The 13,642-nt window shown below is 40.2% G+C and overlaps 2 protein-coding genes across 4 annotated transcripts in view; one reads left to right on the forward strand and one right to left on the reverse strand.

Moving 5' to 3' along the window:
* ANKRD45 (ankyrin repeat domain 45) overlaps positions 1 to 1,809 on the reverse strand; it is a 51,734-nt gene extending 49,925 nt beyond the window's left edge. For both annotated transcript variants that reach the window (XM_070768908.1, XM_070768907.1), the window contains exon 1: positions 1,748 to 1,809. The gene's annotated coding sequence lies outside the window, so the exon portion shown is untranslated. The remainder of the gene's footprint in view (positions 1 to 1,747) is intronic.
* KLHL20 (kelch like family member 20) overlaps positions 1,678 to 13,642 on the forward strand; it is a 71,226-nt gene continuing 59,261 nt past the window's right edge. The window contains exon 1 of one of the 2 annotated variants that reach the window (XM_070768897.1): positions 1,678 to 1,962. The gene's annotated coding sequence lies outside the window, so the exon portion shown is untranslated. The remainder of the gene's footprint in view (positions 1,963 to 13,642) is intronic. The other variant, XM_070768895.1, reaches the window with a different exon arrangement.

Here is a 13,642-nt window from a genome sequence, read left to right on the forward strand (position 1 = left end):
ATTCCTAAAGCCCTCTTGACTTCCCATTCCAGGATGTCTGGCTTTAGGTGAGTGATCACACCATCATGATTATCTGGGTCATGAAGATCTTTTTTGTATAGTCCTTCTGTGTATTCTTGCCACCTCTTCTTAATATCTTTTGCTTCAGTTAGGTCCATACCATTTCTATCCTTTACTGAGCCCATCTTTGCATAAGATGTTCCCTTGGTATCTCTATTTTTCTTGAAGAGATCTCTAGTCTTTCCCATCCTATTGTTTTCCTCTATTTCTTTGCATTGCTCACTTAAGAAGACTTTCTTATCTCTCCTTGGTATTCTCTGGAACTCTGTATTCAATTGGATATATCTTTCCCTTTTTCCTTTGCCTTTCACTTCTCTTCTTTCCTCGGCTATTTGTAAAGTCTCCTTAGACAACTTTTTAGATATTGAAAAAACTAATATGTTTGTTTTAGATAATAGTTTTTCCCATAAGAAATATGTAACTTATGTTTACTATGCAGTGGGTTTATGCTATTGTTAAAATAATTAATATATCTTTTTTTAAATTCTGTTTTAAGTTCTAATTCTTACTAGATTTGTAATAGTTACTGTATGGATAGACATTTTCTTGGCCCAGAAAAGTTCTAACATGAATCAAAACTGCAACCCCACCACACATAACCAACACTTCATACAGAACATGACCATGGAGAGGAGAGGAGGTCTGGAACTCTGAAGGCAGAATGACAGAGCAGACTATGAGTCAGAAGACCCATGTTTTAGTCCTGGTTTATTAATAATGCAACTTTTCTGAACTCATTCTCAACAATGAATTGAGAATAGCTCTGCCTTACTAAATTAGTGTGAATTTTAACTATAAAAGTTGCATTCTTTGGAGGCTGCTAAAGCCCTCATGGGGCTTCCTGGGTGGCTCAGTGGTAAAGAACCCACCTGCCAATGCAGGAGATGTGGGTTCCATCCCTGGGTCAGGAAGATCCCCTGGAGAAGAAAATGACAACCCACTCTAGTATTCTTGGGCTATAGTACATAGGGCCTCAAAGAGTTCAGTGCCACTTAGAAACTAAACAACAACAATGCACTCCTAATATAAAATCACATAGGTCTCTACTTCACAGACATCAGAGTCTGGTGGGAAAGACACAAGCAAATCAGCAATGATGCAGTGGGATAAAGGACGTGTTAAGTAAAGGGTGCTTGGAAAGGAAAGAAACTGGACTCCCCGGAAGGCTTCCCAGAAGAGGTGACAGTTGGTATTGAAGAGCAGGAGCCTTAAAAGAAGGTAATGGGATAAGCAAAAACAAAGGGCCAGGAAGGCAGACAAGGCTGTATGAAGTTGTAGAGGGATAAATCTCAAGGGCCTTTTAAACCAACTGAATTTTTTCTTCGAAAAATGTAGTCCCTTGAGGATTTTAAGTGCCAGCTCAAGGAGAAGGCCTCAAAGGGCTCCTAGGGTTAAACAAAGGGAACGCCGGAGGACGAGGATGCGGAGAGTGGCAGCCTCAGTGGAGAGCTGGGAGTGGGCCGGAGGGGACATATGAAGCACAGGGTCGGCCCTCGGGGCGCGACCCGCGACGCAGCGCTCGGTTCTGAGGCAAAGCCTGAGGACGCCGCGGTGGCGCTCACTCTCCTCTAGCCAAACCGAACAAAGTGGCAGGGAGATGCTAGTTCTCCTCAACACCCACGCGGTGCGCCGACCCTCGCCCCTCTGACCGCGGACCCAGACCCAGGACCTCCGGATTCAGACTCACCGTTCCCGAGGCCCCTGGATTGCGTGGTTACCATGGCGACGGCGCACCCGGCGCTCGGCAGCGCCACCCCAAGCGCTGCGACTGCGGCGCGCAAACGTCAAGGTTGCAAGGTGCAGGAAGCGAGAGGCGGGAGACGCGGGAGACGCGGGAGATTTCGTCAAAACTATTTAATTTGCTGTGTTTGGACGGCGGAGTGCGGGATTTTTCTGCATTTTGTAAGTTTACAGTTATATGGTCCATATTTATTTTACAACTTAAAAAATAAAATTTTAAAATGAGATACGTGTGTTGGTTGCCAGCCAGTCTTAGTCTGACCTTTAGCCTTTAAACGGAAGAATTTTCTGGAAATAGGATGCAGTCTAAACTACGAAAGGTTGTAATTATAACGGGCAACTTGCTTAATTTTCTGGTTTACTAAGGCTCTTTCTCCTATGGTTTATGGTCATTGTCACCAACAAGAAACGTTACAAGAGACCTCACAAGTGCCAACTATGGCAGGAGCGGAAGCACCTTGGAAACTATTTCTCTTGATTCAGGAATTTAAGATACAAAACAGTTGACCTTTTAAAAAGGGGAGAATGATGGAGGTGGGATAGGAGCATCGAAAGAAACCAGCAGAGAAGGGCAAAGCTTGCCCAGAAATTATGTAAATATTCACATCGATCACGGAGTGAAAACCGTCAAGTTTTTGTACTGAAGAGGAAAACATTCATTTCTTTACTATTTCTACAAGGAAAGCATTAAGGAGGAGGTAATTTTAGAGGAACTCTATAGACATTTTAGCTGGAGGCTAAATAGCCTAGTGTTAAAGCGAACATTTGGCTTAGGCCCAAGCAAACTGTCACTATCATAGTTCTGAACTTCTGGAATACAAGAGTAATTTTGAAAAAAAAATTGAAGTATAATACTAAAATTTCTTATTCAAATAAGTTGTGGTAATCAGAATTGTAGAGTTGACATTGCAGTCGAAAACAATAGTCTAGAAGCTTTGTCAGCTCTTGGCTTGCTCCTGCCATCCCTGATATAGCACATTTGCTTTACTAAACACTCATTTCCTACTGAAGTTGGTGGAAGAGCAAGACATGTTAGGTGTTTCACTTTTAATATGTTCCTTTTCGTAGTATTTAGTCTCAGGAGAGTCTTTTAGTGTCTGGATGCAAGATGACTTATGATGCATGATTGTGCATGATTCTGTTTTTAATTAATCTTCATTGGATGTATTTGTGTATTCCCAAATACAAGTGTTTCTTGAAAGTCTAAAATTGAATTAAATAACTAAAAAATAAATAGAGTGCTTAAAGATTATTTGTAGTACTCTGAAAGCCAGGAAGAATGGGAAGACATTAAATAGGTCTGAGAATACTAGAAACAGAGGAGCCTTGTTCTATTCTTAACTTCATGTCAGAAACAGCTGCATGATTCATTGGGGCAGGCTAGGTTTGAAACTCGGAGAAGGCAGTGGCACCCCACTCCAGTACTCTTGCCTGGAAAATCCCATGGATGGAGGAGCCTGGTAGGCTGCAGTCCATGGGGTCGCTAAGAGTCGGACACGACTGAGCGACTTCACTTTTCACTTTCATGCATTGGAGAAGGAAATGGCAACCCACTCCAGTGTTCTTGCCTGGAGAATCCCAGGGACGGTGGAGCCTGGTGGACAGCCGTCTATGGGGTCGCACAGAGTCGACACGACTGAAGCGACTTAGCAGCAGCAGGTTTGAAACTGGCCTTAGGAAAGAGATTCCTGCCTCTACCATGGACCAAGTGCAGCAGATAGACTCCTACCATCACTTCTAACTCCCATGCCCCTCACCGAAAGCTTAAGATGAGAGTATTGAACAGAGAGCATTGGATCTGAAGGAGACAAATTAATGTACCAGAGGCATATCAGCAACAACCTGTGAGTGCTATCAATGGGGGTCAAGGAATACAGTGAAGGCTTGTTGTACAGAAGACTTAAGGAACAGAGAAAATAAGCAGTCTTCAAGCCCCCCTGAAATTAGGTCAGCTTCAAGAAATTATGGTAGAAAGCTTTCCAAATTGATTGAATTTAAATTTTTTAAACTCTAAGAGAATGGGTCCTCGGAGTAGAATTTAAATTATTTTAATTATTGTATTTCTTGAATTCCATACTTTTATACTAAGAATTGCATTCTTTTTAAAATATTTTTTTTATTTAAAAAAAATTTTGGCCACACCACATGACATATGGGATTCTAGTTCCCTGACAAGGGATTGAATCCACATCCCATACATTGGAAGCTTGGAGATTAACCACTGGACTGCCAAGGAAGTCCCAGAATTATACTCTTTATACAATTTTATTTCTGATAAAATAATAGGATAAGTTAACTAGTTGAGAAAGTTACTCTAAGGTAACTCTATGTACTGTGTTGTTGTTTAGTTGCTTAGTTGTGTCCTACTCATTGCGACCCCATGGACTGAATGAAGCCCGCCAGGCTCCTCTGTCCATGGGATTCTCCAGGCACAAATACTGGAGTGGGTTGCCATGCCCTCCTCCAGGGGATCTTCCCAACCCATGGATCAAACCCACGTCTCCTGCATTGGTAGGCAGATTCTTTACCACTGAGCCACCAGGGAAGCCTCTTAATGTGCTATATTAATATTTATATTTTTTTACTGAAGTCCTATCGTGTGCTGAATACTGTGCTAAGTGATTCATATAAATAGTATCCAATCCTCAGAGCACCTCAATGAAAGTGGTATTTTATTCTTCAAACTAAGCAAACTCAGCAAAGTTGAGTCACCTACCTAAGACCACACAGCAAGGAAAGGGCTGAACCAGAATTTGAACCTAGATCAGTCTGGGTTTAAATTACCACAGGATTGCCACCAGTTAGCTATAGACTAATTACGTGTTAGAGGATGCCTGTCCAAACTGATAAGTTAATTTTAAAATATCTTGAGCCATTATTTTGGCAGTGATTAGATAATAGTGCCACTCCTGGTGTATGACAACAGGACTGTTTCTGCATATAACTAATCTCCACAGCTGAAACTTGAGGAAGGAGGTACTGAACATCCATTGTTTGTGCCTGCCCCTCCTTCCTCTTCTGGTAACAGCACACAGTTTTCTAGTACAGAATCCCTTTCATATACTCTCAGCCTGTGTTTGGATGGGGCTGATCCCACTCCAGATCAAGTCCTGGCTAAGCAGTGTTTTCTTCACCCCTGGCCACAGTGATTAGATCAGGAAAAGGCATGGAACATAGATCAGTGTAATCAAAGCTAGTCCTGAATTTTTGCCAGAGCAGTATGTAAATAGGCATTCTTTTTTCAGCAAGATTTGATGAAAGGAGGTCAGGCTGAGTTACCAGTACCATCTTGCCACCATGTGGAGAGAGCTTGACAGAGCAACAGAAGAGCCAAGAAGTGAATCCTGAGGGTGCCACTTGAGCTCTGGAGCTAGAATACCCAATGCCATTTTTTACCTTCCTTTTTCAATTGTGTAAGTCAATAAATTACTTTTTTCTAATTAATCCAAAAGAGATTGGATTTTTGTTACTTGCAACATCATTGCCCCATAATATGGAGGAGGCAGGAGGGGGAATATATAGAATGGCTTTATTTTAGAAACATGCTATCCTTAGGGGTAAATACCTCAAATTTGGAATGGATAATATTGCAGTTATGTGTTTCACTTACGGATGAACAACTGTGCTTGATATTATAGGTTAGTTGATCAATGTTAATCTGGAGGCAGATTTCTAGTAAAATGCCCTAATATTCTGCCACCCTCTTGATTTCAACATCTTTGAGTTAGTGACTTAAGTGTAAATATATAAGACATATTTATCAGATAACCAAAGGCTTGTAATAATGAATAATATGATAGTGGGTAGCAAAGTGAAAATCCAAACTCAAAAGATAACTAGAAATTCAACAGGCAGAGGAGTGGGAAATGGCAATCCAAAAGAAATGTAAAATTCACGGAGGCACAAAGTAAACAGCAAAGTGCATTAGTGAAACCTAAGTGGGTTGAAACAGCAAGAGTATGTGTTGGGGATAGAGGTAAGAGGTGTAGTTAGAAACATTGGAAGAGGTCAGACAGCAATGGGGAGAATGGTTTGGAGAGGACGAAATCGTAGACAAAGAGGAGCCTAAGTTGTTCCTGGGTTTCTGTCTCTTGTGACCAGGTGGCTTGTGGTTTCCTAAATATGGATTTAGGGACAGAACCAGGATAATGAGTTCAGTCTTAAAAAAATAAAGGTAGATATATCGGTCTGCCTGATATCAGCGAACATATTATTTTAATCCAAAGCTTAGTAGACACAACTTAGCTGTTTTTTAGTCACTAAGTCATGTCTGACTCTTTTGTGACTCCCATGGACTGTAGCCCATCAAGCTCTTCTGTCCGTGGGATTTCCCAGGCAAGAATACTGGAATGGGTTGCCATGTCCTTCTCCAGGGGATCTCCCCAACCCAGCGATGGAACTGCTTCTCCTGCATTAGTAGGCAGATTCTCTACCACTGAGCCACCAGGCAAGCCCTAGTAGACAAGTGAAAAGTCATTCAGTCATACCCAACTCTTTGTGACCCCTTCTCCAGAACCATGCTACATAGTCTGTGCTAATAATGTGCTTTATGGCAGGGCCATGATCCATGCAGTATCAGCTCAGCCTCCGGAGTCATCTGTAACATCCCCAGGACAATCAATAAGCCCAGTTTTTAATTGGCATCTCCTACCATCAGTCTCAGAGAAGGCAATGGCACCCCATTCCAGTACTCTTGCCTGGAAAATCCCCTGGACGGAGGAGCCTGGTAGGCTGCAGTCCATGGGGTCGCTAAGAGTCAGACACGACTGAGCGACTTCACTTTCACTTTTCACTTTCATGCATTGGAGAAGGAAATGGCAGCCCACTCCAGTGTTCTTGCCTGGAGAATCCCAGGGATGGGGGAGCCTGGTGGGCTGCAATCTATGGGGTCGAACAGAGTCGGACACGACTGAAGTGACTTAGCATACCATCAGTCTGGGCTGCAGTTGGCGAGCCACTACTGAACTTATTAGTGATTCTGGGTACCCTTCTCTCTAGCACCTTCCCTTTTGGTAAATGGTATCTCCTCTAGTCTGTCCCATGGATATTATTGCCTGGTGAGTCTTCCAGGCTTATGTCCATTTTAGCATGCTCACTTCTTTGAACTTTAAATCCCTTGATCTACTGTCTTGCATGGCAGTTCAATCTTCTTCATTTAATATGAGTCATCATACTTTCCATATGTATGAAACCATTCTGACAGCATGTTTACCCCATTTCCTGAGATGCTTGTCAGGTTGTTAAATCCTGTAACCCAAGAGAGTTGCTTCCAAATTATTAATTAAACTGCCTTAGAAACTCTGTATTCTATCCACATTGATCCAGCACTCTCAGAATTCAGTCCCATGTGTACTCACCAAGACATCCTGAACTCCTAGGATATAGTCCCTTTTACTCCATCATCATGTATACCCTCCTGGATCCTGAACACCTTGTCCCTTTCCTTCATTTTCAAGTCCATTACATCCCTAGCCAGGTTAGTTAGTGACTTAATTCTCCTGGCTCAAAGGGTTCATGGATCTTTGGGAATTAAATATTTCTAGGTACATGACCCCAGATATCACCATTCCATGTGTCAAGGTCCCACTTTTTCCTAATTAGCGCCATGTCCTTGGCATACTGGGGACTTCCCTGGTGGTCTAGTGGTTGAGTCTGCCTTGCAATTCAGAGGATGAGGGTTCAATCCCTAGTCAGGGAACCAAGATCCCACTAAGATCCAACATGCTGTGGAGCAACTAAGCCTGCATGCCACAACTAGAGAGCCTGCAATTAAGACCCAATGCCCACACCATCTTACCTGTCTCCTGAGAAACAACAGTTAGAATCCTGTATGGAACAACTGATTGGTTCAAGATTGAGAAAGGAGTACAACTGTTTGTTTAACCTATACGCTGAGACATCGTGAGAAATGACGGGCTGGATGAGTTACAAGCTGGAATCAAGATACGTGGGAGAAACAACAACCTCAAGTATGCAGATGATACCACTCTAATGGCAGAAGGTGAAGAGGAACTAAAGAGCCTCGATGAGAGTGAAGGAGGAGAGTGAAAGTGTTGGCTTACAACTAAATATTAAAAAAACATCCAGCCCCATTACTTCATGGCAAATAGAAGGGGAAAAGGTGGAAGTTTTTTCAGATTTCCTTTTCCCTATGCTCTAAAATCACTATGCATTACAGGATTCACTATATGCCAATTTGTCATTCAGTTAGGTCCAATTGTTTTTCAATATTCAGGTATTGCTTCTTTCTCTTTTGATTAAATTTTATTTAAAAATTGTTAAAAGGGGATGACAGAGGATGAGATGGCTGGATGGCATCACCAACTCCATGCACATGAGTTTGAGTGAACTCTGGGAGTTGGTGATGGACAGGGAGGCCTGGCGTGCTGTGCTTCATGGGGTCGCAAAGAGTCAGGCACGACTGAGCGACTGAACTGAACTGAACTGAAAGATGTTTAAATAAAATGTCTTTAATTTTATTGAAATAAAAAATTTTATTTAATAATAAGATAATAAGTAATAAATTTTATTTAAGTAAAAATATAGCTTCCTTAAATGAATTTTTAGTTATTAAGAACATTTAATAAATAAAAATATAAAATTGAATACTTTCAGAGATATCTGACTTCCGTCCTTGATTTCTCTGTTCCTTCCTTTCCCCTCTAGCTAACCATTTTTATTCTAAGTTTATCTTTCTATTTAAAAAAAATAAGTACATACAGTATTTACATCACACATATTTCTATACCCTTTTAAAAGCAAAGTTAACATATTATAAACACTGTTCACTTAGGTTTTATTTCTTAACAATATATCCTAAAGATTGCACTGTGCAAGTATACAGAGATCATCCTCATTTCTTTTTTTAGCTGAATAATCCTATTATGTGGCTATCCTATTGCTTATTCAATCAATCCCCTATTGAGAAGCCTTGGGGTTGTTTCCATGCGTTTGCTTCCAAAAAGAATCCTGCAGTTAATAACCTGATGCATAATTCTTTTTTCATTTTTGCAAGTATTTCCTTGGGATAGTGAGATTGCTGAGTTAGAGGGTAAATGCAAATATAATTTTGCTAAATCTTACCAAAACCCTGCCCAAAGAAGTTCAATCATTTTGCACACACACCAGCAATTAATGAGAATGCCTCCTTCCCCACAGTCATGCCAACAAAGCAGATTGTCCAGTTCTGGATTTTTGCCTACTGGTAGGTCTTCAGTTCGGTTCAGTTCAGTTCAGTCGCTCAGTCGTGCCCGACTCTTTGCAACCCCATGAATCGCAGCACACCAGGCCTCCCTGTCCATCACCAACTCTGGGAGTTCACTCAGACTCATGTCCATCGAGTCAGTGATGCCATCCAGCTATCTCATCCTTAGTGTAGCTATAATTTGCAATTTATCTTATTTTGAGCGAGACTGAATATATTTGCAAGAGTTTAAGGATCATTTCTATTTCTGTGAACTGCCTGTCATATGTTTGCCAGAGTATCTGTATTATTTCTTCTTTCTCCATTTTTAGAAGATCTAGTACATTATGAATCCTATATTGCAAATATGTTTTTCCTAATTGTCATTTTCTTAACTTCATTTGTAATATTTTTTCCATGGAAACTTTTTTATGCATTCAAATTTGTCAATCTTTTTGCCTCTAGATTTTGATTTATAGTCAGGGAAGTTTTCCTGCATATTTAATAAAAAAAATCCATCCTTGTTTTCTTGTACTATTTTAGATTTTCATTACTTGCATTTAAACTTCTGATACATCTGGTTGTTGTGGGGTAGAAAGACCCAGCTCCTTTATTCCAACTTGTGACAACTCTGAAGGGCCATCCCTGCTTCTGAACTTCCCATAGTGTCATCATAGACCTTCATAGAGGTCTTTGTTGAGACTACAGTGGGGTCCAGCTCCTTATGCAGAGTACATTCAATGTTACCTTTTTCCACAGTTACATTGTATCATTTATGAAACAGTCCATGTATTCCTGACTGATGTGAAATAGCAGCTTTATCAGGTGCTAAATTTCCATGTGTTCTTTGGTTTATTTCTGGATTTTTCTACCCTGCTTTATTCATCTGTCTGTTCATACACCAAAATCACAGTTTTAACTATAGAGGTTTTAGAACATGTTGTACTAATATCTGTTAGGGTGAGCCCTCCCATTTCCTGCTTCCATTTTTAGTCTGTTTCTGGATATTCTTATTTGTCTGTTCTTCCATATGAATGTTATAATCAACTCAGCTAACTCTGTCAAAACTCTAATATTAATTTACGTGGATTGCATTAAATTTATAAATGTATTTATGGAGCACCGTCATCTCTATAAAGCTGAGTTGTCTTCTCCAGTAACAAGAATGTCTTTCTCCTGCATTGCAAGTGGATTCTTTACCACTGAGTCACTGGGAAAACCCAGTATCTGAATAGAACTCATCCAAGAGAATTTACTCTTTTCCTCAGTAATATGTTCACAGCATGCTTAGAGGTATCCTTTTTCTTATTTAATCTCCATTTCTTTACTTGTGGGAATAGCTCTAAAGTCTGCCTGCATTTTTATGGACTTCAGTTACCTATTGCCTCCTAAGTTATTAATAATGAAATAAAATTGTACCCATTTGTGATTTTGTCATTGTTGTTGTTCAGTTGCTAAGTTTTGTCCAATTCTTTGCAACCCTATAGACTGCGGCACACCAGCCTTCCGTGTCCTTCACTATCTCCCAGAGTTTGCTCAAACTCATGTTCACTGAGTCGGTTATGCCATCCAACCATCTCATCCTCTGTCATCCCTTTCTCCTCCTGCCCTTAATCTTTTCCAGCATCGGGGTCTTTTCCAGTGAGTTGGCTCTTCACATCAGGTGGCCAAAATATTGGAGCTTCAGCTTCAACATCAGTCCTTCCAATGAATATCCAGGGGTGATTCCATTTATGATTGGTGTTACTTAAATGTTAGATTGTTTCTCTACCACAAAATAATCCCATTTTGTGAAATGACTTTGCTTTACCCTAGCTAATAACTTATTCATCATATGACTGGAGTGTTAGTAGGAGGCAGGGAACAGATTTGAATTTGAAACTAATTTAGGTCACTTTCTCCTTAATGAAAGCAGTGGGACTCTGGAGGCAATCACATCACATGCCTTCACATTTAAATGCAGAGGATTCACAGTATATTGAAGGCATACAGCCAACTCAGATTTAGAACCTCTGAATTAGGTGCTGACTAGTCCTATAGATTTTGATAGGCTTTAATTATGAGTCTAAATTTATCCTGTGGATAACTGAGAATCTATATTATATTTTAAGCAAGGGTGGAATGTGGTTAAGTTATAGTTTTTAAGGAGCATAATTAAATCAAATCATTTAAAGGAGGTTCAAACATTAACATATTCGCCATTCAAACAGTAACAATTTGCCTATAATTCATATACATATTTTAAAGATAAAAGCAATACCTAGTTGGGATCTAGTTCCCTGACCAGGGATCAGACTCAGGCCCCCTGCATTAGGAGAACAGAGTCTTAGCCACTGGACCACCTAGGAAGTCCCTCCACATTTTCTTTATCCATTCATACATCGATGGACACAGATTGTTTCCATATTTTGACTATTGTATATGATGCAGCAATGAACTTGGAAGGGTATATATCTTTTTAAGTTAGTGTTTTCATTTTCTTCAGATAAATACTCAGAATTGCTGGATCATATGGTAGCTCTGTTTCTAATTTTTTGAGGAACCTCTATACTGTTTTCCATAATGGTTGCACTAGTTTACATTCCCACCAACAGTACACAGTATTCCCTTTTCTCCACATTTTCACTGATATTTTGGCTGCTCTGGGTCTTGGATGCTGTGTAGGCTTTTCCTTAGTTGCAGAGAGAGGGGCTACTCTAGTTGCAGTGTGTAGGTTTCTCATTTCAGTGGCTTCTCTTGTTGCAAAGGACAGGCTTTAGGGTGCTTGGGCTTCAGTAGTTGTGGCTCATGGGTTCAGTATTTTCAGCACACAGACTCAATAATTGTGGTGCATAGACTCATGTGGGATCATGCATCATGTGGGATCTGTGTGGGATCATGCACCATGTGGATCAGGTATCCAACTGTCTCGTGCGTTGGCTGGCAGATCCACTGCACCATCAGGGGAGCTGACCTGACTTCTTGTCTTTTTGATTACAGCCATTCTAAAAGGTGTGAGGTGATATCTCATTGTAATTTCGATTTGCATTTCCCTGGTCATTAGTGATGCTGAGCAAATTTTCATGTGCCTGTTGGCCATCTGTAAGTCTTTGGGAAAATGTGTATCCAGATCATCTGCCCATTTAAATTAGATTGCTTTTTGTTTGTTTTCTGCTGTTCAGTTGTGTGAGTTCTTTTTATATTTTGGATACTAACCCCTTATCAGATATATGTGTTGCAAATGTTTTCTCCCATTTAGCAGGTTGCCTTTTCGCTTTGTGCAGAAGCTTTTCCCACAATTCATAGTGATAGATTTTTAAATTTTAAGATGAGGGGGAGTGGTGTTAGATTGATTTTATTTAAGTGAATACTTCATTACCTACTAGCTTAACACTAACTAGCTGCAGAATCTTAAGTCAGTGATTTAATTGCCTGTATGCCTCAACATCCTCATCTGTAGAGTGGGGATAATCTGTCTCTCCTAGTGTTTTGTTTTTAAGGCTGTTTTTGTAGAATTTGTGGTGATTATCTAATACTTCCTATAGCACCATAAATATTTTAATGTGCTTTTTTTCCATTTTACAGAGGAGTTTATATAAGTACAACTGGGTTGTTTACTCGAGATCCATGTTCATCGCTGTTAAATCATAGATTTAAATTGATGTTACCTAAAACCAACCATATTCCAATTCAAAGATCCTAAAAATCCCTAGGATGTCCTATACCCCCTGTCAAAATTCACTGCTTTCTGGCTTAGTCTTATTATTTTGCACTCGAAGTCTACCTCAAATTCCCAGATGAGAAGTAAAAACTGAGAGCATCTTATTGTCTACATTTGGTTCCTTTATAGGTCATTCGCACACTCTAGGCCTAATGATTAGCTATGAAAGGCAGCTATTTTGTATTATAGCCATTAATTAATTATATGATTGATTCATACAAAGGAAAAATATCTTTATTAAAGTCCCCAAATTTAAATAAAACCAGCCTTTATTTACCATCAATCATAGCAAGAACATTTCTGGAAATATTCATCCATATTCTTTCCCACATGTGATTGTCCCTGTAGTTAATAATGGAACATCTGCATTTTCCTCTTCTAATTTTCAAGGTTTTGAATTTAGGATCAATTGTTAAACCTAAATTGAGCTGAAATATCTCCACATATTTTTCCAGAGAATTTAAAATCAGAATTTCTTACAATAGCGTAGAAGACAGTATATGACCTTGTTCTTGCCTATTGCTCTTTGTTGTTGTCGTTCAGTCACCCAGTCATGTCCAACTCTTTGCAACCCCATGAACTGCAATACCCCAGGCCTCCCTGTTCCTCACCGTCTCCCAGAGTTTGCCTAAGTTCATGTTCATTGCATCAGTGATGCCATCCAGCTATCTCATCCTGTGACACCCTCTTCTCCTTCTCCCCGTAATCTTTCCCAGGATCAGGGACTTTTCCAATGAGTCGTCTGTTCGCATCAGATGACCAAAATACCTATTTCTCTTACCTCATGTCTAATATTCAGAGAACGCAATGGCACCCGACTCCAGTACTCTTGCCTAGAAAACCCCATGGATGGAGGAGTCTGGTAGGCTACAGTCCATGGGATCGCGAAGAGTTGGACTGTGGGCAAGGGAGAATGAGTAGTTTAAAAATTACATTGAAGGACCCAAATTCTTTCAGTC

Source organism: Bos indicus, chromosome 16 (genome assembly GCF_029378745.1).
Source record: "Bos indicus isolate NIAB-ARS_2022 breed Sahiwal x Tharparkar chromosome 16, NIAB-ARS_B.indTharparkar_mat_pri_1.0, whole genome shotgun sequence".
Classification (NCBI taxonomy): Eukaryota; Metazoa; Chordata; class Mammalia; order Artiodactyla; family Bovidae; genus Bos; species Bos indicus.